This window comes from Pseudopipra pipra, chromosome Z (assembly GCF_036250125.1).
Source record: "Pseudopipra pipra isolate bDixPip1 chromosome Z, bDixPip1.hap1, whole genome shotgun sequence".
Classification (NCBI taxonomy): domain Eukaryota; kingdom Metazoa; phylum Chordata; class Aves; order Passeriformes; family Pipridae; genus Pseudopipra; species Pseudopipra pipra.
In genome coordinates, this window is record NC_087581.1 from 50,094,233 (window position 1) to 50,121,862 (window position 27,630).

At 37.3% G+C, this 27,630-nt stretch overlaps 1 protein-coding gene across 16 annotated transcripts in view; it reads right to left on the reverse strand.

The window, feature by feature from the left end:
- Window positions 1-5,711, reverse strand: part of MEF2C (myocyte enhancer factor 2C) — a 134,550-nt gene extending 128,839 nt beyond the window's left edge. For 15 of the 16 annotated variants that reach the window (XM_064641824.1, XM_064641833.1, XM_064641839.1 and 12 more), the window contains exon 1: window positions 5,481-5,634. The gene's annotated coding sequence lies outside the window, so the exon portion shown is untranslated. The other variant, XM_064641823.1, reaches the window with a different exon arrangement.
- Window positions 5,712-27,630: the final 21,919 nt, after the last annotated feature.

Consider the following 27,630-nt stretch of genomic DNA (forward strand, 5'->3'; position numbering starts at 1 on the left):
GAATGGTTGGGTCAGCTTTTAGATGTAATTGTGCCACCTATGTTTATCTATTTAAAACTTCCATGAGCCTCCAGCTGTGATGTCAGTGGTTATAACTCTTCCCATGGAAACACTTTAGAAAGTTGACGTTACTGAGGTTAAAGCCTCAGATCATTAAGGATATGTACTTTGTTTTGGATGTATTTTGTCAGAAGTTGCTGTTACTGTCATATGATCCAGTTTGAGCATCTATCTACAGCTTCTGTATGATGCAAACAGGTTTAAGTTCCCATTTTGGGTCTGTTATGTTCTGCAAGCCTCCACCAATAAGACTGGCAAGATCCTGTTTCAGCAATGACTTTACAGATAGCTACGCTGACATGGTTAAAGGAGAAGAAACCTGACTGCTAAATTGAAGTTCCTGCAATTGGGGGATTATTATTTTTGTCAGGCAACTGAAAACCATGCAAAGGCAACATCAGGATTTTTTTTTGTTAAACAACTCAATTAAGTCCATTTGAGTATGTATTGAAACTTCTTTAATTGACCTAATATATTGTTACCTTCTTTATTTTTAAATTTTGACTGACAAATAAATATGGTGGAACTAGCATTTGTCTTTACCTTCTAGATTTATAGTAGTTGGAAGGTCTGTGCTGTAAAACCTCATTATCTCTGGATGTGACTTAATTGTTCTCTTGATTGTAGCTTAGCTATAGGAGCAGGATATGGGGAATGGGTACATATTTGGAAGGGGATTATGAAATTGTCTTGCTCTTAAGTGAGACAGAAGTGTCTTTTTGGGGTGTAGATATTCATGTCGGGGAAGATGAGGCAAAAGGCACATGGGAAGAAATAATTTAAGAGGGCTGTTGCTAGTGGGGGTAGACAGGTTAAGAATTTTTGGATTAAAGTGAGATTCAGTGAGGAGTTCCCACATCCTTTTTGCAGATTAAACCCAGCAGTTTTAAAGCGATTTAAAGAATGTTTTCTCCCAGGATCAAAGGAACCAAGTGCTTCTTTGCCCTAATTGGGAGCTAGTTCCCTTGTATTTCTGAGGAAGAATACAAACCAAAATCTCACTATGGTGAGATTGTGGTGGAGTATTAAATGGCTAATGAACTGGTTTAATGCAAGGACTCATAATGAAATGGACAACCATATCTTTCCAAGGGTAGGAACTATTTCCTGATATACAAGTTTATTATTTGACAATCCCTTCTATTTTTCTCAACATCAGTATACTCTTCCTTTAAAATTATTAAATACAATAATAATTTATCATTACCAAGCATTCTTTCTACAATAATTTCAGGTTCAGGAGATGGATGGATACTATGGAAAGGGCTATTTGCAGTGTAGTTATATTATATAGAGAGTATCCTGCTTCCACTTTAGAAAGCAAAGAAAACAAACAAGTGCTCCAGATATCTATAGCAAAAACTATAGAAAGCATCCATTATATATACTTCTGTATTGTCATTCTTATAGCAACAAAAAGAAAGTAGAGAGAGAGATGGAAATTACTGGGGGAGAGCTTTTTTGTTTAACAAACCCCAAACAAAACAGAAGACAAAACCCATCAACACAGATACAGAAAGGTTTGTTTTGGAGGATTTGTCCTTAGCAGCTGCATATCATTCTATTCAGCTTTCAGTTTTTTGCTCTGACAGATGATTGCATGTTTCAGGGTACAGTGCATTAGCTACATTAATATTAGATTGAACTTCATGTGCTTTATATGCTATAAGCACAACTTTCAAGTATATAAGTAGAACTAGTAATGCTATATATATGTATTTATAAGGCTATATATATATATATTTGCAATGCTGTGTATATATATAAAGCTGTAATTGCTTTTTTCATTCACTCTGTGTATTATTTTATTTATTTTTATTATTATTATCTGTGCAGTTATTTCACATGTTTCCAGCAAACTCATATACCTGAGCTTAAATCTAGTTGTTTATTCTTTGTAAGCTGTATTTTTTGAACTTGATTTAGAATCCAGTGCATTTAGAGCTGTGCATAGAATGCACCATTGCTTTTGTCTTTATTGAAAATTTCTTAAATGGTGCTTTCAGAACTTGCTTTATAATGCTAGTTTTCTTTCAAAGGAACAAACTCCATATCTGACAATGCAATAAATTGTCCGTACTTTAATTGGAGAAGATAATTTTTTTAACAGTTTGTGTACCTATACACTGTGACAAGGGGTATATTTTGAGACCTTCCTTGTTTGTGGTGAATGTACAGTGCAACAGCATTTTTAAAATGGGATAGGAAGGAGGAGCTGCGAGCAGTCATGGGGAGTGGTGTGTGAATGCTGGGGGTGTCTTCACTTGGGAATGGGCCACAGTGGGGTGCAGGTGTGGGGCGTGGCTTCAGAGCCATTCTTTGCAGCCACCAGAAGAGCTCAGGGGTATTGAAGCCCCCAAGAAAGGCAATGGTTCCGTACGTGGCTGCACACTGGCAAGGCGGAGAATTCTCCATTGCTTCCTGACGTGGCCTCATCCTTTGATTTCCAGGGAGATCATCTCAGACTAATAACCAGTGAATGTCCGAACAAAAACATTACTTAATGAAAGTCCATGAAGAAAGCTATATATTTTGTATAATAAGAATATTGCTTACTGTACCAAGGGGAAAATAATTACAAATTTAAAGTGTATATATGTATTCTTTAATATATGTGTGTGTGTGTGTGTGTGTGTGTGTGTGTGTGTGTGTACGTGTGTGTATATATATATATATGGACATACACACACTTAATATGTGTAGATATATAATATATATATTTGCTCATACACTTTATAATAGAAATATAAAATGGAAAATTTGTATGTTTTAAGTGCTCTTGTATGAAGCAATAATTAAGGCAATTCATCTTACTTTCCACCCTAGATTTTTATCATGCATCTCATCTTCTTATCTAACTTTTATATGCAACTTGCCTTTGGTGGAAAGCGTCTAGTTTTCACCAGCATAAGTGAAAGGAGAAGGCATGAGATGCTTTCAAAATACCATATAACACTGTATGAAAAGCCATGAATTAACTTTTGAAGAACACAACCCAGAGCCACTAAAATGTGTTTTTTGCCAAAACTCTGTGGTTAAATCCCATTTTTTATTTACATGCAGTATGGAATAACTAATATAGATGTCTTCCTGACACTAAAGCTTGGATTAATTGGAAAAGACAAACATGTGGTTGAAAGCTGAGCTACACTGTAGCTCTTCAAAATAAAAAAAGATAAAAAGATAGTTGTAGAATAAATTGCCATAGTTTACAAAACAGAAAACAGAGATTATGGTTAATGGGGAATAGTTGGTACAAAAATAAAGGAGTGTACCAGCCATTTTAGGGCTAATTCTATTTCTAGCTGAAATAATTATAAAGTTTCAGTGAATTAAATAATGTTTTCCTATTTTTTAATATGTCACTATTTCATTAATAGAAATATTGTAGAATTTCACTTAATGTGCTGAAGTCTGTTGATGACAAAAATAAAAAACAGAAAGACCTATAAAGGTCACGCACTTAAATTTAATGGTATAAATTATCTAGTGAGTAATCTCCAGATTTTGAAACATTAAACAATCTTTTACTAGAAAAGCAAAACGTCTTATACTGAATTTCATTTTACAAAATACTCTTTTCCCTAAATGCAGTGAAATACAGACTAACTTAACTGGAATTTTAAGCAATTATCCAGGAGGTTGTTACATTAATTACTGATTCTGGGCCTTTACAATCAATACAGTAAAATGCTGATGAACTTACACTGTACAGAACTAAAGGCTCTAAAACAATGTTTTTCATGGATAGGGTGGCATGTGCAATGTCTAGTTAACTCCAGGAACTGCCATTCCTATTTACTGACTTTGGATTTAACAGTGCTTGGTTTTAACGACTGTTTAGGGGATTTCGTTTCCATACCTTACAAACGTTATGTGTGTAACAGCAGAGTTTTACAGGCATTGCTCAGTTTAAAGGCAGTTCTAGTTTTGAGGGTTCTACATTTCATACTCCATCCGAAAAAGTATATTTCATATTTAGAGGTTTACTTTGTGTTTTGACTAGTAATGTTTTATTCTACTGGCCTTTTATTCTCACCTATGGTAGGATATCTTTGCAGCAAACAAAATTGTGATTATTTTCATGTTGCACATTTCAGAAACAAAAATAATATCTTATGCAGTTTTCTGTCTCTCCAAATGAAGAAAATTGATTATTTTTGGATTATGTCTGATCTACCTCTACTGAGGTAGGAGTTCCCCACATCAAGCAGCCTAGCAGAAACAAAATCAAAGATCAGAGAACTTTAAAAGGACATTATTATTTAGGTATTACTATTCAATCTATCTATTGCTGATAAATAATTTATTTTCACATGGAGAGTATAGCAACTTCAGAAACAATCTAACTGTATATTGACATATGATTCCTTTTTCTCCCCCATTAGTGTCTTCTATGGTGCGCAGTGAATTGTGAATATGGAATCTGTTTACTGAAAAAGATTCGTATGGTCGAGTTTTCTGTCTGTTTACTCTCTTAAATAAATGTTTTCAATTTAACACAACAATTCGTAATGAATACTGTGAAACAAAGTTAAAAGAATGAGTTCCTGAAATAGAACTCATAATAAAAATGCTTTTCTATCCTCCAAATATTTACTTTAACATGTGGTCACACTTTCCCGCATTTCCACATTAATTGAAATCTTTTTGTTCTAGAAAAAAAATAAATATTTTTTTCCATTGTCTAGTTTCTAAGTTCTTATGCAAATTAAAGAATACACACATAATTTGTATATTTTAAGGCATAATTTGGGCTTTTAAAATAAGGAAATGTGTAAATTCATATCTTTAAAGAGGACCATGTCAAGCAGTGCTCTTATGTAGCCTCTGTTTCATAATTTACATTTTCACTTTAATGTAAGGCAACAGTTTTGTGTGATAATCTTTTGATTATCGAGTCTTGTAAAAAGCTCTAAACATTGTTAATTTAGTTGATGTTCAAAAGGAGTTTCTAAGGATCAGAATTGTCTGCTGAAACTCCAAAGACCATGAGCAGTCTACAGACAACACATCCTTTTGATTTATTTGGAAGTTACCAGGATAACTCATTTATTTTAAAGGAGGCAGATGGGGGGGGCACAGAGTGCACCCCTAGCCAACACTGTCTGGGTTCTGCTGTTCCTGCATGTAATCCTCTATGTTCTTTCCGTTCAGAATCATAGAAACAGTTTGAAAGAAACTGACTGGATATAAATATCCAGTCAGTTTCAAGAAACTTTTCTTGGCAACAGAAGCTAAAATCAAACACCGTATCAAATAAAATACAAAGCAGGCTACAAAATTTATCTACTTTCTCATGAAGAACGCTGTGTGAGTGTAACCACAAGCCCAGAGCTGAATCACCCAGGGCTGTGACAAGCAGAACACTCCAATGACATAATAATTATTTTTTAATTGTTTTTTTGATTAAAACTCACCAGTGCCCTTCTTCTGCTTCTCCAGGAAGTTGTACCCGTCAGCACCTGCTGAGGGCTTTGTTGATGAAACTGGCAGGTAAAAAAATTCCTGTAGAATAAAGCCAGACCAGCTGGCTTTGAAGAGAAGCCCCCCAGTTTGGGTTGTGTTTGCCTCACTCACCCTCTGCTCTGCAGACCAAGGCTTTTTCTCCTTTGGAAGTTGACCTGTAGGCTGCGTGATGCGGGTGCACAAGTGTCTGGCAGGCCAAGGTGCACCTGCTTCTGTCACTCCCGAGTAAATTTAGCTGTAAAAGGTATCACTGACAAGCAGACCTTTGTCAGTGCTGGCAAATGAACACAGCATTGCCATCCCTCTTCAGAAGTACACTGCGAGTTCAAATGGAAAATATCAACTTGGTTATTTTATCCAGAAATCACTTCAAGAAGAAGGAAGGCCAAATGGCTTGTACATGGCAAAAAACTTTCCTCCTTTACATAGATGTTAAAATTACAGTATTCCAGGAATAGTCTCTGAAGAAGATGAGGTTTTGTTCTATTAATTGTGGCTGGAAGGAAACTTTTTTTAAATGGGAACACAGCACACACAGATTTCAATTCATGTTATTAAATTGTGTTAAGCATTGAATTTTATTGCCTTTCTTTTCACTCACTCATTGTGCTTTTTTATCCAAAGAAATATTAGAAGACTGAAACATCTCAAATAGGAGGTATTCCTAAAATTAGAAAGCATGCAGTGTTGAGAGGCTGGATGTCAAAATTAGATGTTCGTAGCACTTATGCGGTGGTAATCTAGGAACCATCTACTTTTAAAATGGAAGCTAAAGTAAATGGAGACTCTTCTGAGAGAAGCAATCAAAACTTGGTGTTCTTGTCCTTACTGGATTAAGGTGAGGGTATTTAAAATTTATATGTGCCCCTTGCCTTTTTTTTTTTTTTTTCCCTTCCTGGAAGTGGCTTCTGATAATTGAAATAGAAAGATGTAGTTTGCATTAGTGTGTCATCTCACAGAGTTAAAAAAAGAGTCACCAACATAAGTTTGCTGGGATTGGTAGCAGCATACCTAGATACTCCATTTTCTAATTGAAAACTATGCCATAAACTCAAACGACTTTAAGGGAAAAAATTTCAAAAGTGTGTACTTTGCTAGAATATGCTGTTTAAAAGGATCAAAATGTTCCTTCTGAAAAAATGATGAGAAAAACTGTGGGTCAGGAGCTCTTTGTAAGATAAATAAGGTTCCTATTTACTTACTTGTATAAACAACCACTCACCAAGCTGTATGTCTCTGCAGGGGCACCTTTTCAGATAGAAACATGGACCTTATTGGCATCATCCTGTATCCATGGAAACGTTTTAAGTACCTCTCTCTCAATATGTACTTCTCTTATTCAGGATTTAAGAGCTGAGTACCGAATAAGTAAGTGTTTTTATTATTTCCTTTGTGGAAGCTTGGTTCTTGGGGTTCATATCTGTCAAAATAGAGATCTTGCACTTTCATCATATTTGATAAAACCAAGTGTTTCATTTTAAGCCCCTATGAGCTCTGATTCTGATATTAAAATTAATGTTCTGAAAGTCCTAATGAATGAAAATTCTGAAGCTTTTCATTATCCATTACTGTTTGAAAAACAATGATCGTAGTTCACATTACCATTAGACTTAGTTGCTGTTCTAATTGCATCAAACTAGTCTGGTTTTCTGTATTTCTGAAAAAGAAATAGAAAAAATTAATAAGAAAATAGAGTATTTTTTCTTGGCAACAGCCACACCCACCTATGTCACTGTTTAGTGGGTCACAGAAGTTAAGAGCTTAACAATGTTCTTGAAACTGAACCAAAAGACTGAAAATAAAGGAGGTGCTTTCACATAGAAATAAGTGGAAAGCAAAATAATAATTTTCCTATTAAGACGTGTGCCCCAAGACTTAGGTAAAATATCAAAGCATAAAGCTAAGAGAAACAGGAGATTTTATGTCTCCATATTCCCATGCAGAGAAAGAAACTTAGAAAAAGATCTACCTTTGTTTTAAAAACTGTCATTCTGAACAAGGTCCTTTGCAGAACAAATATAGTTATTTCAACATTACCTTGGCTCAAATTCAAAACTCTCTTGAAATTCCACCTATTAATTGATACAACTGATGCACGCTTTCAATGTATCTTGATTTAAAAAGTATGAAAATGAGTTATTGCTATCCATTATTTAATATCCTGTATGTGTTTTCTAAAAATCCTCTCTTAACTTTGTTTAAAGAAAACGTTTTCTTCACCTGAGCCAGACTGGAACACTAAAATACCTTCCTAATTACAACTGCTATCAGAAAAACATATTTCTGTCTGGAAAGATCCAGTAGTTCTCACTGAAATCCAACTGGTTTAGAGTCTTGATTGGCTAAGTTGATATGTCTTCATATTATTTTCATTTACCTCTGTTACTGTTTTTATTTGCCACATGCTCTCCACAGCGCAGTCCCTGCTGAGTGCAGATGGCAGAAGTGATCTCTCCACTGATTTGGCTGGAACAGTCTTTGTATAGAAACTCTGTACAACTTTGCTGTATGATAAAAGTTGTTACCTTTTCACATGCCAGATTCTCTGTACCAGGTTTATACTTTTATTTATGTATATGTGTTTACAAATGTGTAAAGGTTTCATTTAGGAAGTATGTTTGTGGTGTGGACCAGTTGAAGCTGCCTGACCTCCTGTGAAATCCTCAGTGAGTAATGTGCCTGTGAGCTGGCCCATTTTGCTCTGCAGATTGCCACGTTTGCTCTCAAGAACTTTTACTCTGAGCCAACTAAGCATATCAGAGAGGTGAAACTTTCAGCCTTTAGAGAAGGATGCAGCACACATGACAATTTTTTCATTTCCTTTCATCATGTGCCTGACCTTGCTACAAGGTTGCTGGGATACTAAATGGGGTAGTAGAAAGAGAGCCTGGTTGCAGCTCAGCCCTCTCAGCCCGATGTAGACAAGGAAGCTCTGACCTTGTTCATCATCCTGAACAAATAAAATTTCAGTTACATACTTGAATGGCAGGATTGCTCAGGTGCACTGCAAAATACAGTGAAGGCTGGGTTTGACCCTGCTATGCTGAAATGGGGGGAAGCACGCCCTGTTGCCTCTGTGTAACTGGCAAAAATCCAATTCTTCCTAGCCACAGACCTTGGGGAAAGAAAGGGATGAGGAAAATTGGAAGTGGTATCACTTGGGCACATAAATCTAAGTAATATGTTCTCAGCTTTATGATTTTTAGCTTTTTAATCCAAGATGTCTTTTTTTTCCTAGCATTTGTTAAAGAATCACTTCCAAAATGCTAGAAAGTCAGCCTGAGCATATTGCAGATAAAATCTGTCTCCTTTCTCCATCACGTAAAATAGAGATACAACATTTGGCCTATATTCAGTTTTTCAGGTGCTAAATAGCTATGACAAAACTGCACAGATCGTATGATAATGGACATATTATACAACTCTAGATCATCATATGTCTAACTTATTATTACTATTTTAGTATTCCACAGATCAGTTTTCTAGCATCATCAGCTTAGATGTATTTTGGAAAAATGAAGGCTCACTGAATGCTTTTTTGAATTTATGCATCGAATACAAATAAGTGGTAAAAAAAAAAAAAGGAAAAAATTAAGAATATGGCAAAGGAGTAGGTAGCATTGCTGTGAAAACAAGCGTGAGCTAAGTTGTGTGAAGGCTTTTAAGGATCATCTGCAAACTAAAATATAGGCACGGTATTCTCCAAGGAGCACCTCCTATTATTTTGGAGTCATCAGAGCAAAAACAGGCCTTAAATGCTGACACTTCCATTCTTGAAACATACCAGTTGAAAAGGACGGATAAAGAAATCTGACTGACTAAAAAGCAGCTACATTTGAAGAACTCATACACAACAAAAGTGGCTAAAATATGGGCTTGAAAATGGGTGGAAAACATGAAATGCTGAAAATGCTGAAAACACAGAATCTACTTCCAGTGGTAGGAGCAGAGATTTACCAGGAGGGAAGAACACAGTCACAACAGTGAAGTGATGGAGTGTGAAACTCCGCTTTCATAAATTTAATCAAATAGGTGCAATACAGCACTAAATATACATGTGTGAAGTTGCATGTGGCCCCCCTGTATCACTATGCGGAGTCCAAAACCAAAAAGGATGTACATATAAATTTGGCAAATGAGAGGGAGGGCAATGTTATGTAAGTTTTCCTAGGAGAGAAGAGGACCTGAGATTTTTTTCCTCAAGAAAAAGTAAATTGAAAGGCATACAGACAGTAGAGGTGTTGTAGGGAAGAGTGAGTTTAGCTACAGCACTCTGAACCATTTTGTGAAAAGGATGTCAGGCAGGGTTAAGGTAGATAAGGTGAGGTGTCTGTCCATTTAAATGGCTGTTAGCAGTGGTGGAGAGCAAAAATTCAAAGTGGAAGAATTTTAGGAAAAAAGTTGCACAATAAAATTTCAGAAGTACGGAGGTCCTTAACCTTAGAAGAAGAATGGAGTAAATACAGAGTGAGAGAGGAGGTAGTGAAAGACAGAGGGAAGAGATGGTGTTTAATAATTCTGTTTGTGGCAGAGGCTGTTTGTGGGCAGAGGCAGATGCATGCTGTGTAGCAGAAACAGTCATATTTGACATAAATGCAGCTAAAGGCAGGGGAAAGGATAATCACAGAATCATAGAATTCCAAGTTGGAGGGGATATCAAGGATCATCTGGCCCAACCTTTCTTGAAAAAAATCATGTCTATGAGGTGGGGGAAAAAGAAAACTTTGAAACATGCTTCTCCACTTTTTCTGCTTTTTATGTCCTAAAATGAAAGCAACTTTTCAGAAAGGAAAATTAAAAGCACTGATGGGGAAGTGTGGATGGGTGAATGAGAGAGAAGAATGTGACCTTGAAGTGAGTTACTGGTTCTGCTGTACCTGAGAGAACTGTATGTGTACCTACACAAGGACCTTGAATGCCCCTACTTGTATATTTTCTTTAAAAGACTTAAAAAGAAACTATGGGGAGAAGTTACTACTGTAGGCAGAGGAAGTGCTTTCTGACACGTGCAGGAACACTGGGTAGCCAGTGTGCTAGTGTGATTTAATATGCAAAGCATACAGAGGCAATAAGAGATGAGATAGCATTATAGGGCCCAAACTTGCCGTCTCATGCAGAGCAGCCTCTGTGCAGGTTACAGTGCTGCCTCAGCCACCCTATGTTCATGTGCAGGTGTTAGGTGACAGGCTGACGACATAAGAAGGCTTGTTCCAGGAACTACAAATGCCTAACTCACATCAAACCTTCCTTATTAGACTCTTTCATAGTTAAAAGAAAAAAAACCCAAACAACAGTTCTGAGATAGATGTGACTGCATTTATATCACTGGAGTGAAAGCAGTGTGAGCAGCTGCAGTCTGGGGGAACTCAGGTACATATATGCCATTAATTTAATGTACTGCAGGATTCTGTCAACAGAGGAAAGAGAAGAGAGCTTCCCCACGAATGTTTACTGCAGAACAGTTACACTGATTATAAGTTACTTTAAAGTAATGAATTAATAGTGACCTTCTGTGCTGAAGTATGATGTTACAGATTGATATGCTGTTTTGTATAACTGTTTCACATAGTCATTGCCAGTATAGTTGCCCAAGAATTGAGATATAAATATGATAGTGATTCATAGACAGTAAAAGCAAACCGAAAACCTCAAAATGTTACAAGCTTTTAGAGGTAAAACATTTTAGTGCAAATCAGCAATATGGTGTATTGTCAAATTAATTATTTGAAAAGGAGTGTTTATAATAAACATTGGAAAGGATCAGTGGAATAAGGGGTTTCATTAAGCATTCCTGGTTTCATGTAAAAATGATTCAATTAGTCTTCCTGCAAACCATTTTTCATATTTTGCTGTTGTCTCCCAAATTCATGCAAGCTTCAGTTTTAAAAATATGTTCTGTTCAATAAATATATGATTTATTTTGCATTTGACCTTGTGACTACTAGATGCTTACTAATAAACCAGTAAATGGGTGTCCTTCTTGTTTAGGGTGTTCATACTATATGAGTAGTTAATTTGAAGTCTGTTATTCTAGATAGTTTTCGTACCACAGACATAGACACGGTTGCCTAACATTTCTCATTAAGATTTTTCATTGTGTGTTGTCAAATTTCAACCATTACAATTTAATATTTAATTAATTTTACCCCCTTTTGAGGTATGTGCCTTATGCTGGATTTTCTATAATGAATCAGCAGTAAATTGAAATGAACAGGAGAGTGATATTCTAGATAATGTATGTTAAAAAACCATGTGAAGTTGTTTCACTGGTAATCGGTAACACCTACAGATTTTAGAATAATGGAAGAAATTCAGGGATAGTCTTGGGAACATACCTGCTGCCTGCTCAAATAGTGTGTGTGCCAAGGAGAAGTTTGCCAGGAGAATACTAGGTTGTGTATGCTTGTATGAGACTTCAGTCGGAAATCTGGCACCAAGGAGGGGAAGTGATTAAAAGCTGTTGTCATGCCTGTATACATAGAGCCAACTTGCTTAGAGCTGCATGGCAACTAATTCTGATATTTGTGGTATTTTAAGCACTGGACTTAATATTATCACACAATCCGAGCATTACTAGAGTGCACACTAAACTGTGTAAGTTTTGCATTGTGTATGGACACATGTGCTGGCTGCTGGCTGCTCCCTGTCTGCTTGGTCACAATTTCTAGTATAAAGCAATGAATACACAGGATGTTTTTTCTCCCTTTACTCCTTTTTCCTGTTCCTTGAAATGATACAGGGAGCTAACCTCACCTTGACTTCCTCTCTTTGTCCCACCCTCCCACTCTTAGTTTGACAGCAAGCATTATCCAGTGTTCCAAAGTAGTAGGCAGAAAAATTTCTAGTAGATTCAAATATTCTGAAGAATTGAGTTTTGCCGTAGCCACTTGTAGTACAAAAAATGCAATTCTAATCCTCTGTTGTTTTTGGCATTGATGTACCATATTCATTGAAAATGAAACAAAACTGCTGCCTCTAAGAGCCACTGATTTGAACAATTATCCAAAATCAGATTATAATAAATGGCAGTCTTAGGAATTTTGATTAACCTCTAAATAAGTGTTAAATAAATGTTACTTTGGAAAAACCCTGTCAAATGCATTAATGATAAGTTGTGAAGTAGTAGTAATTGCAGACATGGCATTATAGATAACGTAGTTAATTGATACCACTCTCAAACATGTATAGCACATCAGCTGCCATGAAACTGGAGTGATTATAATAGTGTATAAATTTACAACAGTGGAAATACATCAGATAAGATGCATTAATCGGAAATTTACAGTGCTTACTGTGATCAACTTAGTAAGTTGATGACTTCACTTTGGGTGAATATTGCTTGGCCATTAACTCTTCCAGCTTTTTGATGAGCTGCTCTAACTAGATTTTAAGGAAATTTCATGTGGTCCAGATGAAGACTGTAATTAGTCCAGTCAGTCTGCACAAGGTGAAGTAATCAGACAGGTCCGGGGACCACCCTGAGAGCACAGTCAGGACCGGCAGGAGGTGGACCAGGGACAAGGCTTGAAATGAGGTTACAGCATGGCTTATTAGCCCATCCAGGCAGCAGGGCAAAGATGGGACTGGTGACAAAGCAGGGGGCAGTTTGAACAGGACACAGCTACCCACCGTGGAGTCTGGTGTCTATCCAGAGACTACTGCTCTTGAAACAACTAATTAAGGCCTGTACTGAACTTAAAGGGAGTTCCTGGGTCTGGGGGCATGGGTGAAGGGGAGGCTTATCAGGGTATAACAGCCTGTCAGGGCAATCAGAGCCTTCACATCTTCTTCCTTTCCCATATTAATGCTTGCAGACATAGGATTCACTAAATGCATCTGCCTAACTCACCTTTCCTCATGGTGGTTCTATAGAATGATGTGCTTTGGATGAGTTCAGGTTGAGACTACAAATGGAAGTGGAAAAAGTCCTCATCTTGCATGTATGCTCATAGAAATGCAGTATAGGCCATACATGCAGACTCCAGGGAATTTTGCTGAGTTTTTTTTTGAGAGAGGAAGGACACATATTTGATGAAGTGTTCTCAGTTCATCTTCTTTCAAGCTTGGCTGTAACCCTTATCAACAAACTAGGAGAAAATATGATGTGTGCTGATGATATAACTGCACAGCTCCATTGGGCTACAGGGGAGTTTTCTTCAACAAGATGATGTCAGCAGAGTGAAGAACTGGGGCATGTGTAGAGGACAGCCTGCACCATCTCCCAGTACATGAGTCCAGGTGAAAGTGTTAATTTTGAGGGAAACTGGTTTTGTCCTAGCATAGATAAAACAACAAATGAATTACAAAAAAGAAGAAAAACTGCAGAGGGCTGTATTTCAGATGTCATCAATGGTAGAAGGAGGGTGCCACCTCCCAGAACAGGGCATAAAAAAGTGACTCTTCACGTGGGAAACTTCTATACCTGCAGCTGATCTTCCCATATGTGGAGAGTGATGTAATTCCATTGTCAGAAAAACCCATTTTTCATGACGTGTGTAAAATGCTGCTTGGCTGGGGAGCCTTCTGACCTACAGAGACATTAGTAGACATTAGATATGCCTGAAATGGACCTTCTGCTCCTGATCACCTTACCCCTCAGCACAAAAGTCACAATTTCTGTATCTCAGACAGGCCAATCACTTGATATGACTCCTAGTACAGAGTAATGACAGCAGGAAGGGGAGAGGAAAACTCCCTAGTAAAAATTAGATCTGCTGACTATGGCTTGGGCACACTTGCTTTTCTCACAAATGAGTTAGGGACGACAGAGTGATGGATTTGACCCACCTGTTCTGCAAATGCAAACCTGGAGACATATAAACATCATTATGAAAGCTTCAGGGCTCCATTCTCTATAACAGAAATCACAGGTTACGAAGTGTCATAGGGCATCCTTTTGAGGAAAGAAATAACTTCAACTTAGTTTCCTCCTGTAATCATTCCAGGCAATGGCTATGGATGTAGCTGCTTTAGAAAGGGAGTTGGAATGCTGCTGGGAAAATAAAGCTGAGACTAAAACCTCAGGCTTATAGAATACACTTTACAAATGGTGTTTTTTGGGGCAGAATTTGCAGGTTTGATGCAATTATTTTACTGGATGATTCTGACAACTTAAGACTTACTTACAGTATAAATCCATGAGATCAACTTGTGACTCTCTAGTTAGCAATAGCTCTTTTCCCTTTTCAAATGAAAATTAATAGTCTTGAAAATGCCATCATTCTGGTAAGGGTAAGACACCATTGTCCAGCCCATAAGTATAGTCAAAACAGTGTGAAATGAGCTCAAATCCCATATTTTCTCTATGTTGCCTTGAATGAGTTTTTACCAACTCTGTATAAAAGCAGTTCATAATTGCAAACAGGTGTTTTTTTGGTTGATTGGTTGGTTTCGGTTCTGTTTTGCCTTGGGTTTTTTTGTTTGTTCGTTTGTTTTGTTTTGTTTGGGGGTTTTTGTTTGGTTTTGTTGTTGTTGTTTTCTTTTAAGTAACATTACGGATTTATTTAGGTAAAAGTTATCTTGCTTCTGACCCTACTTGAAAGAAGAGCAAAGCCAGAGCTGTTCTATGACTCCTGATGTGTTCTTACCACTTATGTCAATTATAAGAATTTGTTTTCCAGTATTAAATCCAGCATGAAGGCCTACTTTACAGTGAATGAAGTATTCAGCCTTAAATGCTAAGAACAATTCTAAGCTGAAGATTTCCTTGTGAGAGTTGTCCAAGGTTTCATGTTATGACTTCTTCCTATAGCTGTGGCTACATAAATCAGGCCAGAAGCATACCTTTTTACATAGTTGTGCTAGGGGAATGGGATGGGAACTTCACCTTGCCAAGGGAGGGATTGTACCCTGTCAAGAATCAACTCTCTCTCTCATTCATAACTTCTTTTTCAAGTTTGATGAGTAATAATTTCTGTCCTAATAACAGAACATGGGGAAATGCCCCTCATTGATGACCTGTGGGTTTTATATCTTACTAAGAAGTAAGCTTGAGGAATCAATCAATCAGAGAACCATAGAATGGTTTGGTTTGGATGGGATCTTAAAGATCATCTCATTCCAACACCATGTTGCTCCAAGCCCTGCCCAGCCTGACCTTGTACACTTCCAAGGATAGGGTATCCTCAGAGGAAAGGTGTTTTTTAGTTTTTTTGGTTTTGTGAGGACAAAGATAAGGCTTCTTATCTCTTCAGGAATGCTTGAACATAACATTGCTAATAGGAAGCATTTTACACAATTCCAGATATATATTTTTCCAGTCATTTTCTATGCACCAACCCGAAGCCAATGCAATGGGCATCACTCCCACTGAACAGACACTAATTTACACCAGCTGAGGTCCTGGATCTTATGTTACTTTTATATTCATACACCAGAGCCTGGGAAATGTCAATAAAGTGCACAGGCTTTGAAATGGATAAGATATATGAACATAACGTAACTATTTTACATGAGGACTTGGATCGGAACTGTTACTTTTGGCTGGCATGCTATGATATTTTTTTTTACGACCCTATCTTATGCTGCAGCTCACTTGACCTAAATTCTGTTACAGCTTTCTGTTGCAAAAGATTGAGATTTCAGGCACTGCTGCAAGTAAGTTAAAAAAAAAATTAAAGTCTTTACCAAAAAATGATACCATGAATTCAGCCTTGTATGTAATTTAATCTTATATTCCATTCTATTAATTTTATACCAGACTTAATTTTTCATTTTTAAGCAAGCTTCAGACTGCAGTATTTTTACCAAGAGCTGTCAACACAATAAACAGAAGGTTTGAGGAGCAGATATGGCAAAATTTATAAAATTTGGCAAGAATATGAAGATGGTCTGGGAAGTACAGATTAGGATAACAAGCAGCTGTGAAATACTTAGCATCACTGACCATTTAAATAATGGCTGTGAAGTATTCTGGTTTAATTAACAATTCAAACCAAAGGGCAATTCATGCCTATTAGAGCCATTGTGTTACGATGCCTGCAAACTTGGGCATGTATCTCCACATGAATTTTTTTTCCAGTTAACATCTGGAAGATTTTCTTTGCTACTAAGAGGAAAAAAGGTCCTATTTTAGTTTTAAAAATGACAGTCTGCATCCTGCAATGCACGTCTGCAGCAGTGGGTGGATTCTCTGGCAAATTTAATTGCCACAGAATCACACAAGACCCTGACTATTACCAAATGGTGCCTCAAAAACAAACACAGAAGCTAATTTTACTGAAGTATTCTCTTCATTAATACTTAAATGTACTGCAAGTAGCCTTTTGAATAGTGTAGGTTGTGGAACAACAATTTCTATTGGAGTCTCTGGATTGCTCAATTGTTTATTTAACTTGAGAGCAGGCTACCTGCAGGTTCATAACTTAGATAATTTATTTTTATGGTCCAAATGCTTGTACAGTAGCAAAATGTTTTAGTGTATCTCTGCAACGGGATAGTGCCTCATTCTGCATCTGCTGTTGCTTTTTGTGGTTGAGGCTTCACGTGGAGTGGGTTCTTCAGGAACCTGTGAAACTGTTAATTTAGCAAAATTTTCCATGTTGTCCAGTGTGCTGTACCCACAAGGAGGGAACCTTGGGAAGCTCATTTCAGGATGATTTTTTGGTATTTCAAGTAGCCCTGAGGGAAGAAAGAATCGCTCTGTGATTTGTCTTGAATAAAAGAGCGTGAAGTTATGAAGTAGAATTCAAAAGTCTCCTGAAGTGAAAACAAAGCTATTAGCATACTGGCGGTATTTGTGTAATACAGAACTGATTCAGTGAATCTAAGAAGTTGGCTAGTAATACAAACATTTCAAATTCATGGAGATATGGGGCAGTCAGTGATAGATGTTATCTCAATATTTGGTAATCTTCTTCACCTTAATGGTTCTGAAGGGCTCAGATCACAACATCTTTCCAAGATGAGTAAGTAGTATGTAATAAATCAAAAGGAAAAGCAAGGTCTCCTTCTGTTTCCTTTAGTGTACTTTCACTGATGTGGTGGGAGAGTATGGGAATAAGAAAAGAAGGATGAAAGAAGGTTACTTGTAGATACCCTATGGGAAGGCATCTCATTTTGTCTCTATAGCAAATGATTCTATGTCCTAGGGAGAGACACAAACACTTCTTAATGGGGTTCATTAGGCACAGCATTGCCAGCTGATCAAGGGAGGTGATGGTCCCACTCTGCTCTGCGCTGATGCAGCCTCAACTCCAGTCCTGTGTCCAGTTTTGGGCACAGTACATTATTAGACAGTGTCCAAAAGAGGGTTACAAGGATGCTGAAGAGTCTGGAGGGGGAAACTTTACAAGGAGTGACTGAGGTCACTTGGTTTGTTCAGCCTGAAGAAGAGGTGACTGAGGAGAGACCTTGCTGCAGCCTGCAACATCCTCAAGAGGGTAAGTGGAGGATCACTGATCACTCTTGAGATCAGTGATGGGACTTGAGCAAATTGCATGAAGATGAGTCAGAGGTGGTTTAATTGGATAACAGGGAAAGGATTTTCACCCAGAGGGTGGCCTACTATGATTGTCTGATTCTCAACAGCTTTTGCTAAAGAACCAAGAGTTGAATAACAATGGACATGTTGAATGGAAAAAGACACAATTCTGGTGTCTCTTGCCTCTACTGGCTTCTGTGGAGTGAGCACTGGTATCTCTGGGTATGGTTTCTCTCTTCAGAGGCAAGTGGACAAATCATCAGAAGTAGCAGCAAATAATCACTTAGGTCACTAGAGCTGTCTACAGACATACATCCTGATGGTGGAGAATGAATCCTTGAGCAGTTCATGAGAAGACCATGAGCTATTTTTTCTGTGGGTCTGGTTACCACCTGCAAGCTTAGCCACAGGTAACTTTTCCCTAGTTGTAAGTTCACTAATTGTTCAGACTGTGCATGGAAGTGTAAAACAAAGGTCTGTTTTACTTAATCTAAAACTGTTTTTTTTTTGTTTTGCTTTTTTTTTTTTTTAAATCTTATAATAGCTCCATAGGATTGACAGTGTCCTGTAGTAGTGTCACAGCCTGCAATCGTTTAATGCCTCTTCTTGTGAGGCCAGGATTCCACGCCCAAGTGCATTTAGTAGGTCAGTAGAGTAATTTTAAATGTCTTTCTTTCAGATTTTTACCTCTTCAATTATACCTTTCCACCCTACTATTTGTGTAATTTTCTTCTGTCTGAAGTCTCTTTACTGTTGTGTTCTGTTGCACAGCATGACAAATTACCCATCAAGCCATATCTTTTCAGCCCAGAAATGCACAGTACACAGAGTCATGGCATTATCACATGTTGTGCATTTTAGTTCCTCACAGTTCATTCAAGTGTGTCACTTTATTTTTCTGCTTCCTTTGTCATCATGAAGATTAACTATTTTATTTTTTCTAAACTTTAGGAACAGTTAGAAACACATTACATCATAAGCTCAGAGCTACACATATACAATTCTGTATCACTTAATGATTCCCTTGCATGGCAGAACCATAACCATGATTTTGAATCTTTGCAGAAGCTATAATAAGGCTTTCATACTTTTTATACAACTGAATAACCTGGGCTGTGGGCTAGAAAATTATTTGTAGCCTCTGGCCACCAACCAAATTAACTGTGAGTCACTATTACTTTGACAGTGTGCACTAGATTCTCTTGGGAGTTATGAAATTCTCTGGGTCTAATGCATACTGTGCCAGAATCCCTCCTCTCCTCCCCCCCTCCACTTTAATTCAAGATAAATAACAGTAATTGCACAGTTTGTACTGAGTTATCTCCCAGACATTGCAAATATCTGTTAGAAAAATGAAATAGGACAGCTCAAATCATTGGCACCTATTACATATGTGGAAGACATCTTTAGAAATTGTGATTAAGATGATATAGAGAAAGTTTGTTGTTAATGGCATCGTTTAGAGCCCTCATTGGCATTCAACAGGGACAGTTCAGGGCCCAGTGCCTTACACAGCATTAATGCTCAATCTGAAGAGAACTAAAGGAACAAACTCAGAGCTGTCCTCATAACCTATCTGAGATGTGAGACAGGACCTTCAGCAAACATACTCTGATCTTCTTTACATGCTATTTTATGGATCATTAGGAAGAATGGTCCATTGAAGGGGAGAAAAAAACTACTTCTGCAAGGCAAACTGCAGAATTAGAAATTAGGATTTTGCATAATCAGATATAACACTAAGCCTGTGGGATGAAATTTGGTTGGAGATAACTTCATATGCTTTCATGTTGTAATTAATAAAACTCTTTCTGTTTAATACTATTAATTGTATGATTTATTTAAATAATACTTACTCATAGAAAAGTGTGGAAGCAGAATATAGTAAGCTGAAAGCATTGTGGTGCCAGGGATAACAAGACCCATTTGCAGATTTGTCAATAATCCAGTAACTGAAACAGTGGCAGGTGCTGAGAGACTGGCCTTGAGAGGTGCTGGAAGAGCCAAGAACTGCCAATAACTGGTATAGGCCCAGGTTAGGCACCAGTCCCAAGACTAAATTAATCTAAACCCAAATAACATTTCTTTCCCACCCTCTGCAACATTTTACTATGCACATTGTAGTATTTACCCATTTGTGCCTATTTTGAGTCTTACATGTGGGGATTTTTAAAAACCCAGGTATCAATTAGCACCATAAATAATTCAATTATTTTTTCAAGCATACTTTTGCAAGTTCAATGGGAAGATTAGTATGGAAATAAAAACGCATGAAGAACTTAGAAAAAGCCTGACTTTTAAACCAAAGACAAAATCTTTTTACTTTAGTTTTTGCAACTTTTTGCAAAAAATCTCAACATTGGTCTAAATGGGACTGGAAGCCCTGGCTATTGCAGTTCATTTATCTTCTAATGTCTTCTAATCCATTTGCTTTAGAGTATCAGGTAGGAGTTAGTAATGGAAAATCCATCTCCAGGGTGTTTCTCCATGTATCCCCTTTATGGAAATTTGTTACTGCAGCTGATAAACAGAATTATACAAGCTTTGTCACAGAAATCACATTATAAAAGGTTCCAAAAAACTTGACAATGTTGACAGTTGTTTTCAGCAAATGGCTGCTTTACTGTAGTACTGTCAATGTTGATGTCCTTGTGTACATGTAAAAGAGCAATGTGATTAAGGCAAGCTTGTCCATGCTAGATATGAGCCAAGTTTTCAATCTCCTCATGGCACTGAAAGATTGCTCAGCTGTTGCAGATAAGGCAAGAATAGCTAGCAGATTTCTGCCATTAAAAAAAATAAAGTCCTTGTCTTTGGGCATGCGTCTATGGGAATGTGCAACATCTGCTACTGACCTTAAGTTCTAGATAAGAACAGCTCGTATTTGTGACTCAAATTCACATAACTTGGTTAGATGATGCACTTACAAGGGGTTTACTGAAGTATCTTTGTAAGAAAAAATTTGTCTAGACAGCAGTCTAAAGCATGATATACTTCTGTAAAGCATTACAGTAGTGAATTATCACTATTCCTCTAGTGTCACTTGCCACTGCAATTTATGTCCACATTCTGTTGAATTTAATTTGGACAAATAATCTATATTGTATTCTCTTCTGCGAATATTTCATATTTATATATGAAAATCGATGCATGTGCTCTACCTAGAACATCGGTCACCTTTTCCGTATTTTTTTTCTCACTATCAGTTAGATGCAAAGAGTGAAAAACTCAGGTCTTTAGGCAAAACTTTGTCAAGGAAAATGGGCCTGAGTTAACACAGTCATATCTTCCATCCTATTGACCTTGAATTCTTTATGTAAGATGTCAAAGCCATGGGACTCAGCAATTTGTTGCCATGTCTGGGTGTGGAAATAGTGGGAAGAAGCCAATTTCAACAACGAAATCTCAAAACAAACCCATGGGGATTTTCTCATATAAATTAGTGGAGACTTTTTATTAGTCTAAACATACTCAGATTTCCACTCTGTATCTACCAAAAACTCTTTTGAAAAACCTGGGTTTCTGACAAAACCCTGAGGGAGAGGAAGATGTGGATTTCAGATTGTCTCAGTGTGACCAGCTCCATGTTTCCCCAGGTACTCCGTGTGATGCTCTGGACATCATGGAATATTGTAGATGAGTCTATGCCTGTGAGGTGATTTGGGAAAATCTGTGAACTGAAGTTATCTACATTTTTTTTTATTTACAGGCTTGTACAGGGATGGATTGCAATACTGAAGGGCAGCATTTGATATTGTAGTATTTGTGTTTACTTACAAAACTGTCTTTTCTCTTCTTGTAACCCAGTGACACGTTTGCTGTTCTCCAGCCAATTTCAAAAATAACTGCCTCGGACAAAAGCTTTCTTCAATAAGAAAGCCCAATTCAAGCCCACAAAATGGTCTACTCTCTATACTGAATGAGGCTGGAATCTGATCGACATAGAAGTTTATGATAAGGTATTTGAAGAGCATGACATAATACATGCAATGAAGGAGGGAAGGACATAATTTAAAGATGTAGTCCTCATCTTAATTCTCATATTTCCCTGTATTTCAAGAGTTTATGCTATAATGTAAACATCTTTATAAAAAAGAATCTTATTATGGGAGATCATGGGCAGACTTAGCTATGGGCAGCACCACCTGTGCCTCCTATAATTACCATGCTTAAAATAAAAGTTATAACAAGTGTAAGAAGCAGGGCTTTTCTCTTAAAAGAAACCAGTATTAGTTTTGTATTTTGCATCATTAGGGTAAAAGGAAGTGCAGCACTAAAAGCTACGTTGCAGAAAGATGTGGTCATTTTTATGTCCCCCTTTGAAATGCAAGGTGACGATACACTTCTTTCCTCCCACTGTCTGCATAAATAGTTATGCCCCAATACTCTGGACTCAGAGAACAGCAGTTTGGCTCATATTTCTTTCTCAGGCTCTATGGTCGAACACCTAAATCTCGTAAATGAAGGGCTGTAATTATCAGCTAATAAATCTCTCTATCAGTGATTATTATTTAAGGTCAATTAGAGTGAAGAACTTTTCAATCTGGACATATTATGAAGGGAAATCTTTTATGCAGAATTGATGAAAGGGGAGTGCTTCTCCCTGTACCCCGTCTGCTCTCTGCTTTTGTGAGCTCCCCCACTACAGCTGCAGGCATTAGCAGGCTGACTCCACTTTGAAAACTTAAAGCCACATTCTTCAGAACAGTTGCTTGGTGTTGGTCAGATTTCTCTGCAGACTTTTTTTCCATTTGGAGCCATTGAGGCTGACACATAGTTTCCAAGAACACTGCATGTCGTCTGTCTCCTGAATTGTCTCCTGAATCCCAAATATTTCTCAAGTGGCTAGCAGAAGAATATCCAGATAATCTTCAGCCTGGTGGGACAAGCTGCAAGAAGAAAGCCAGTTGGCTCTGAAAATGAATTGTAAAGTAATTATTTCATTTTATATTAGCTTGCTGTCTTTAATACATGTGCTTTCATTGTTACAGTTTGAGCATTCACGAGTTCTGAAGAGACTATGAAATCCCACTAACTCTAGCAGTAATGCCAGTCTTTGTTGTTCAGACTGTAAATGATATTGCATGAGGATTCATGTAAAAAAGCAATAATACACCTTGAAAAAAGTAGAAGATGAGCAATAAACTAAATTAAAAGATCTTGCTGCCTTTCCCAAAACAAGTTCCCAAAACTTTTTCATTCCTGACCTAGGTTTATTTTTTTTCCTCCTTCTTTAAGCATCCTTTACATTATATACTAAAAATAAGTGCACTGAAGGTTCAAACTGTAAGTCCATAATTACTGCTTTTCAGATCCTTTATTATCCTTTCAGGCATCTAAAAAAATAGGTGAAAGTAACACTGCACAATTTGAAAAGTTAACAGAATTTTGCTTATGGAACAGAAGTCTAAGTGAATGTAATTAACATAACCTTTAAACGTAATGTTTCCCTTCAATTGTCAATTAAACGTTTTAAGGAGCTGAAGTTTTAGACAATTTTTTTTGTCTACTTTTCCTAAAAAGAAAAAAACCCCTACCTTCAAGGAACATGACATGAAGTCCACATGGGTCACCGTCGGCTTTCCAGCAAAATGAATGAGCTTTGGCTTGCAACTTCATTTTTTTCTCACCCAAAAAACTGTGCCTAGATATCACCAGGAAGATGAGGGCTTGAGATTGACACACAGCAACTGTAGATACAAGTGTACAATGGGATAAATAAGGCCCTGATCCTGTAATCAGGCCTGTCCAGACATAGCTCCCCTCCAGATCTCTGCTCTACCACAGTCAGTCTGCATTTTTTCTTTTCTCTTCAGTTGCATTATTATCATGGGCTTTAATTTTCTCAGTACTCAAGGCCAAGATGCTAGAAGACATAACATCTCTATTATGGAGAAACAGCATGCAAAGAAAAAAAAGAAATATTTATTTTCTTGCCATACCTGAAGTGAAAGACAAAACATTCAAGAATTTCTAACCACAAATGATAAGGGAAAGAGCCAATTTTTTTTCTGCTTTCTGTACACTGAATAAGCTAGGTTCCCCAAGCTTTATGATAAATCTCTTAACATATGTTGGATGAACCCATACTGAACCTGCACTGCAGAGCAAAGGAGGGAAGTCCCTAGAGATGCCTGCACAAGGTTTGTTTAGATATTCCACCTCCACCATTCATTTTCCCTGGCTGAAGCCATAGGAATGGTGGAAAGGATACTAAGCCACTGCTGGCATTTTGAGCCCAGTGGGTGGGATTCTTAGCAGGAAAAATTTTGAGTCTAAGCTTGTTGTTTAAGTTCATTTTCTATCAGTGCTGCTCATACTTTAAGGCCTAATCATAAATATTGAAGATGCATACCATAATTTGAGCTACATTTTAGGGTTTTCTTCACACTTGCAGGTATGCAAGATATTGATTTACAGCTATTTGGATTTTGAGATCCCTGGACTCTTCATCTTTCCCAAAGTGATCAGAGAAATGCAGCAGACTTTCAGGATGAAGGAGCAGATTGGTAGTCTATAAGAGAATGCCCTTTGAAGAACACTAATAGGAGTTTGTGTTTATGTGCTGGTAGTGAAAATAGCAAAATAACTGCTAAATATTTCCTTTATGTTTTCACATGTACAAGAGGTTCATTTTCCCAAATTCTTTAGAAGCTTGAATGTACCTGGTTTTAGGCAAAGTTTCTAGATTTTCTTTGTCTTGCTTGATTCATTTAAATCTTGAAATAACACTGTTGTGATCCATATCTAAAAATTATGTACTGTGGGAAGCAGCATCTCAGTCTTTAAAATCTGCCCTCTACCTCAAGAACTGCAAATGTGACCAAGCAAAAAGACAAAAAAAATTTTTTGCATAGAAAACATGAGGGGTTTTTATGTATGTGTGTGTGTGTGGTATATTCATTTTATCTCTCTTCGTTTCGATAGCTGCATAACTAGTTGGATCTCTGCTGCCTCAGAAATCCAGCTGTACTTAAAATAGGAACTTATTCACAAGAATGTCTGTGGAAGATCTCTTCCTCAAGTATCATGATTTTTGTACACTGATTTATAAAGCCATTCCAGACCTATTACAGCCTAGTACAGTGGATAGGCTTTGTTGGTGCCAGGTCTTCTAAATATCTTGATGATACTCTGAAAAAGCTGATACCCCTTGGCTGTGATCAGAGAGAACACTAGAGCTGAAGATGTGCTTAAATCGGCAACATTTCTTCTGGAAGGTGGTAAAAACATAACTGAGTACATAAAAAAAGTACACGTTTGGGGCACAAGGGGTGCCTACCAGGATGTTTGGGGCACAGCTGCAGAGCACAGGGTGCTACTAAAGTTATACCTTGTAATGCTGGTGTAAGTGTGACAACCCCAGGCCCAATACCAGGATATCCCTGTCCATCAGATGGGTGATAACATATGACTTTGGGAAAGAAGAGTGCACATACTTCAACTTTTCTGGCTGATTTGAAGGGAGAAGAGATGGCCACTGCTGCCCAGCTGACCCTCTTTAGTACACCTGGTCCCTGAGCAGTGATAGCACAGGAGCTGCAACTCTCCTATGACTGGGCACAGATGGTGGTGAAAAGACTGCTGTGACCCTCAAAATCACCCCACTGCCTTGGTCTGTTTTTCAGATAATCAATCCATTTACACACTGCTGATGTTTTGTTAGGAAAGAAAACACCTCAGTCCCAGGAATGGTGCTAATAGTTATGGTGTAGAGGATAATTTCAATGACACTGTCTTGACTCCAGTGGATGGTTTCAGGAAAATATATCTAAGGCAGAATTTGGACCATTTTAGGACCAGAGACAAGTAATTTATCCTGAATTCCAGCAAATGGAAGATGAAGGAAAATGCAGTACTGAGTCTCTTGACCTTTGCTGTAGCAATCTCTCATTGCTACATCTGATACTGGCCCCCTGTGTGGGCAACAAAACTGGTGGGGGTCAATAACACAAAGAATGTATTTTGCCTTTTGTGCAAAATTATATTGCACTTTCCTGGTCTATGTAAATTGTTCTTTAGCAGCAAGATGCTCTACATATGTCTGAAGCAACAGCAAGAATACAGAGTGCTTTTATGTGTCAATAGATGATTTGGTAATAAGTAATGGAAGGATTATGATGGAAACTTAGAATTTAATCACCTGCCTGAGACCTCAGAAAGGGGTATTATTAAATATTATTTACTCCTTTTTTATTTTCCCTCAAGTGTGGCAAGCTGGAACACAAGTTTTCTAAGCTCCAAGCCTTTTTTTGCACTTTTAAACTATTGTATTCATTTTGCACTGGGGATCAGAGTGTGCATTGATGATGTGCATTGTCCAGAATGCCACTCTTATGTTCCATTATTGTTACCTGTACACAGAGCTTGACATGGAGTAGTGGATCCCAGTCTACCCAGGTTTGGTAGGGAAACTTAGCTTACGTGTCTTCTAAGATTTGCGTTATAATGAACAGAAGTACTACTAATTGAAATGGAAATTATTCTTTATTTCAATTGTCTGAAAGGTTTGATAATGATTTTTTGCTTTGTTAAAAAATGTCATGGTACAGATTTCTTTGTTGGCAATTCAACACCTTGTGTGCTCACTTAAGATTTCAAATCTTCAGGTGACTTTGACAAAAGTGTGGAGAATCAGGTTAGCACTGTTGATTGGGGTAAGATAAAGAATTACACATTATGATGAACCTAGTTTCCACTCACTAATTTCCAATATAGGTAAAAAACCCTTTTAGAACATCTTCATTTATAATAAACCTGGTTTTTTCTTCCCCTGTGAATCCCCATTAAGAAGATGTAATACACACAGTGCCTTAGATCCTGATGTAAAAGTCATTAAAGCCAATGGAAGTATATCCATGCATTTCTCTAGGCTGAGATTTGAAAGAATCCTGTACAAAGTGCATAATTTATGACTCTGCAGCACAAGCATCCTTCAATTTTAATGGAAGATTTGCTGGTCCAAAATAAAGTGTTTTTATTAGTGTGTAGCCTAATGCACTTTGTTAATGAGAGTACAATTTAGCTGTCTGTTAAATCTAAAAAGTATATCTTGAACTGTAGTAGGTAGCAGTCTATAGGGATCTAAGGGATCCCGTTGCAGCAGCAAAACCTACATTTGTTGCATGGTAATACTATTTATTTACATTTATGATAATAAGCTTTCTGATAGAAAATTAGGATGGCATCAACCATTTGAAAGTACTTTGTTATGGCCTTTTTTTTTTTTCTGAAAGGATCAGACACATTTTGTAATTAAACTCTAATGGCCCAGTTCTTCACACACACATCAGGAAAAGTTCCAGTGGATCAGAAGAACTGCTTCCTTCCGTTACACTAGTGAGGAAGATAAGCATGTTCAGGGTTGGCCCTTAGCATTTAGTTTGCTCTTGCAATCCCAAGTATGAAAAACAATTTAATGTGCCTTTTTGATTTTATTGTAGAAATGAGATTGGACATTCTTCATTTGGCACAGAAAGAGTGGCAAGATTCCTTGTTTCTTCTGATCTCTGCTTGTGTAAGTATAGAAATTTGAAATCAAACCACACACACTATTGCTGGTTGTTTCAAGGCCACCGCATTTATGCCTTTAAATGAAAACCTTTAAAAGAGTCTTATAATTATAGACAGCAGCCTTGTATTTAATTACATCCAAGTGTAGCCTCTGCAACTCAGAAAGT